Genomic DNA, 5,000 nt, shown 5'->3' with positions numbered 1-5,000 from the left:
CGAAGGGATAAAACGCCGTATCCTCCGGCAATGGCGGGAATCGCTTTGCGAGATTCGGTAATCCCCGCGGCTAGAAGTTTTCTTTATTTACACTGTTGGTCCGTTTGTTATTGTCGTAATAGTGTCTGCGGATGCGCGCGCGCGCGCAGGCGAGTGGGTGTCCGTTATCTTGTGCGGACTTATGGTATGGGGCAGTGTTTGAGATGATTAGTTAATTTATCCCTTTTTATTATTTTTTTTTTTTGTTATTTTTGTCAGGTGTACAACTTAGGTTGTTCATGATAGATTGCAAAATTTTTTATTTATTTTTTTTAGCTAATTTGCCAGTTTTAAATTAAAAATATTTTTCATTTAATTTTCTTAGCTATTTTCCAGTTTGAATTTAGATTTTTTAATAGTTTTTAATTTACTTTGTTAGTCTTTTTCAGCTAATTTGCCAGTTTTAAATGGAATTTTTTTAAAAATTTATTCTTTTTTGCCGCTAATTTTCCAGGTTTTTTAAATATTTTCATGAGGTTTATTAATCTTTTTAGCTAATTTTCCAGTTTTGATTGAAATTTTTTAAAAATTTAATAAATTTTTTTTTTTTTTAGCTAATTTGCCATTTTTAAATGAAATTTTTTTTTTTTAGCTAATTTACCAATTTAAATGAAATTTTTTCCAATTTATTAGTTTTTTTCAGCTAATTTTCCAGTTCTAATTGAACTTTTTAAATTTAATTTATTGATCTTTATTTAGCTAATTTGCCGATTTTAAAAGAAATTTGTAATTTTAATTTTTTAACCTTTTGTAGCTAATTTGCCAGTTTTAAATAAACAAATTTTTAAAGCTAATTAATCTTCTTTTCAGCTAATTTGCCAGTTTTATTTTTTTTTTTTTTTTCTGCAAAAGAAATCTACTGTTCCGGCTTTGTCTGTCCGTCGGCACTTTTTTTGTCCGCACTTCTTCTGTCCGCCCTCAGATCTTAGCAACTACTGAGGCTAGAGGGCTGCAAATTGGTATGTTGATCATCCACCCTCCAATCATCAAACATACCAAATTGCAGCCCTCTAGCCTCAGTAGTTTGTATTTTATTTAAGGTTAAAGTTACCCATAATCGTGCTTCTAGCAACGATATAGGATAGGCCACCACCGGGCCTTGGTTAAAGTTTCATGGGCCGCGGCTCATACAGCATTATACCGAGACCACCGAAGGATAGATCTATTTTCGGTGGCCTTGATTATATACGCTGTAGCGGCTGTACAGAAAACTCGATTGTGCCGAAGAAACTTCGGCGCTTTTTTTACTTATTTGGTCATTTTCTCGCTTTGTGTTGTCAGGTACATACGTTAGGTTGTTGATTTACAGATTTCTATCTTTGTATGAACTGACAATCTTGTTTCTTCGACGTTTTAATGTCTGTCAGAAATATTTCTCAGTTCCGATTTCCGCAACCATTATAAACTTCAACAGCAATCGCTGTATTTTTCTGCAAGCAAGCGCAGTCTTAGCTGTACCACAAGAATAAGCTGTATTCGGTTCCTGTTTAAAATGGCAGCAATAATGGAAATCAAGATTCCGCATCCAGGAAAAAATATCAGGCCATTTCAGGTCGGAAAGCCTCTGTTATCAATTCTTACGGACGGAGCTGTCACTCATAAACAGATAACTGGAAATGTTCGTCCACCCCTTGGCGAATTCCATTTTTACTTTTCAGTTTTCTGTTAAAAGAAAACTATTGTGACGGTTTTGTCTGTCCGCCCTCAGATCTTGAAAACTACCGAGGCTAGAGGGCTGCAAATTGGTATGTTGATCAACCACCCACCAGTCATCAAATATACCAAATTGCAGCCCTCTAGCCTCAGTAGTTTTTATTCTATTTAAGGTTACATTTAGCCATAATCGTGGCCCTGGCAACGATATAGGTACCAACATCACAGGCCGTCACCGGACAGTGGCTGGGTTTCATGGGCCGCGGCTGTACAGAAAACTCGACTGAGCCGAAGAAACTATTTTTTTCTTATCTTTTAAGTATGGCATCATTCATCATCAGAGCGGAAATGTGCCTCCCACCCATTGCCCCAAAAATAACATAAACCTTCGAAATATGCAATTGCAAAGGGACCTCGTTCATTCCAACTTAAAAAAAAAAAAAAACGCGCTCACATACGTAGCTGCCTGTAATCCGGAATGAGACTCCCTCGTACGCCGGACCCCGTCCCCGAATCCTCTCCTAAGCGACCGTTTCATCCGTCTACAATATTTATCAAAGCTAAATCCTGACTTAATGCAATACCCCGGCAAAAATGACGCTGTTAGCCGGTATTTACGGCAGTCTCGCTAACGGCTTTGTGCCTGAATTTCTCTTTTTTATTGGTATTGCCGCCATACGTACATGCGCGGCGATTCTAACAGTCATGCTTTTTTAGTTCTGAGGAAAATATCGGTACGACGGTTCCTGCTGCAGCAGGTAGTATGTATGCATGTATACATACATACGTACATACACACACACACACACACACATATATATATATATATATATATATATATATATATATATATATATATATATATATATATATATATATATATATATAATATTGTTTTGACTCACATCAGGATCATATACAATCACCCCAAAGTCTTTCATATCGATCCTGATGTGAGTCAAAATTTATTTCTGTTCCACACGAGATTGTGTTGTTAATTACCTATCTATCTATCTATCTATCTATCTATCTATCTATCTATCTATCTATCTATATATATAATATATATATATATATATATATATATATATATATATATATATATATATATATATATATATATATATATAGCCTCACTTTGCAGTGAAAGCCATTACACCGAGACATTTCCTTCCGTTCCGCCGTCTTTCCGAGCTAATATCGAAAATGAGCGGATGGCACTGGGGTTCATCACGGAATTTTAAAATGCGGAAGCCCAGCTGAATTTAGATCACGTACCCAGCTCATGAGGGCTTCGTGTCAGAAATGACTAAAGTCAATTTTTTTTCCCCGGCGGTGGGTATGCTTGTAGCTGGACTTTTTATTTATTTATTTTTTTCGATTTTTTTAATTTTTTTCCGTCTTCCTCACGGCTCTGTTAGAAATATAGGAGTTTCTGTTTGTCAGATTATTGAGATAATTGCTCTCTCTCTTTCTCTCTCTCTCTCTCTCTCTCATGTGCTGTTTGTATAACTTGATATTCCAGAAGTGTAATTGTAATCATATACATTTTCTGTAAATCATACATTGTATTCTCTCTCTCTCTCTCTCTCTCTCTCTCTCTCTCTCTCTCTCTCTCTCTCTCTCTTTTTTATGTTCGTATATTTGATATTCCAGAAATGCAATCATATACATTTTCAGTAAATCATACATTATTGACTCTCTCTCTCTCATTCTCTCTCTCTCTCTCTCTCTCTCTCTCTCTCTCTCTCTCTCTCTTTCAAGCTGTTTGTATACTTGATATTCCAGAAGTGTAACTACATACGTTTTAAGTAAATCATACATTACTGACTCTCTCTCTCTCTCTCTCTCTCTCTCTCTCTCTCTCTCTCTCTCTCTCTCAGCTAACAAGCCGGGAATAACCTCAGACTTATAATTGCATCGCTGTATATTCGAAATGGAAGCATCTAAGTACGCAGCATATATCAGGACTGAACCGGGGTGCCTCTCGCATTTCCAAAAATAAGTTTCGGTTTCGTGTTTAAATAATTTGCCGGGTGATAAATCATTATCAAAGGCTCACAAAACCTGTCAGACTCTTGTCCAACTAAGCCGGGTCCCACCTGAATCGCAGCGCGTGCACATTATGCCACGGAAATTATGGGAGTGAATGTTATTGTTGGGGATACGCGCGTGTCCTTCTGATACAAGGCGAAAGGGCCGGTCTCGGGGAATTGGGTCTCCTTATTTAAACCCTAAAAATACACCGTAGGGTGGTTAGGTCCCTGGCTGCGACCCCTTTCGTTCCTTTTATTGTACCTGCTTTCATATTCTCTTTCTTCCATCTTACTCTCCTCAACCCTCTCCGAGCAATTGATTCATAGTGCAACTGCTTTGAGGTTTTCCTCGTGTTACACCTTTCAAACCATTCACTGTTAATTTCCGTTTCAGCGCTGAATGACCTCATAGGTCCCAGTGCTTGGCCTTTGGTCTAGATCAGTGATTCTTAAACTGGGGGTCGCAAGCAGAGTTGCCAGATGGTGCCAATTATTTTTTTAATTTGTGATGTCACTTACAAAATTGCCAAAAACGTTATCACTGCTTCCATATATTTTCTAATCATTATCTCAAAACATGCCAAAAATTCAAAATATAAGGCAATTTTAATTTCAAATCTTGTTTATGAATTGTCTTTTATTGTTATGATAAGTATAATAGCATACAAATAGACAACATATTGTTGATAGATTATAGTTGGCAAAAATTTCAGGGGTGGGGGACGTGGGGTCTATACATAATGAGGAGGGGGGCGCAAGGCGAAAAAGTTTAAGAACCACTGGTCTAGATTCTATGTTCAGTTCGATGTTGAAACCCTAAAAATATTTGTGGGAGAAGATGGACCTGTACGTATGTAAAATGAATCACTAAGAGTTTGGAATCCTTTATGTGAAGCGTATAAATATTATGAAGAGAAGATTCGCCTTAACATATATGTAAAATGAATCACGAAATGTATAACTGTCAGGCAAAGATTACGTCAGTTTGTGAAAACTATCAAAGGAAAGCTGCAAGCACAATCAAGCACGGGTGAAAAGCAATGACACGAGATAAAATATGAACTAGCTGGAAAAGAAAAATAAATTGCCAAAAAGCACCGAACGGCAGAGGCAATCTTATTTGAAGGTCGACTGTTTCATGCACACAAAAAAAAAATGTCAGCCAAAAATAAAGCATTTAGACTGGGGAAGGAAAATGATTGTCTTCCTTACATCAAGGCTTTTGATGTAGAGAAATTAGTAGATACTGTTATTGCTCGTGGTTCTGTATTG

General features: G+C 36.9%; 1 protein-coding gene across 1 annotated transcript in view; it reads left to right on the top strand.

The window, feature by feature from the left end:
- LOC136840714 (protein sax-3-like) overlaps positions 1-5,000 on the top strand; it is a 653,455-nt gene that overhangs the window by 540,335 nt on the left and 108,120 nt on the right.

The sequence above is a fragment of the Macrobrachium rosenbergii genome, chromosome 8, assembly GCF_040412425.1.
Source record: "Macrobrachium rosenbergii isolate ZJJX-2024 chromosome 8, ASM4041242v1, whole genome shotgun sequence".
NCBI classification, from domain to species: Eukaryota; Metazoa; Arthropoda; class Malacostraca; order Decapoda; family Palaemonidae; genus Macrobrachium; species Macrobrachium rosenbergii.
The sequence above is the reverse complement of the archived record's forward strand: the minus strand, read 5'-3'. Positions and strand labels throughout refer to the sequence as shown.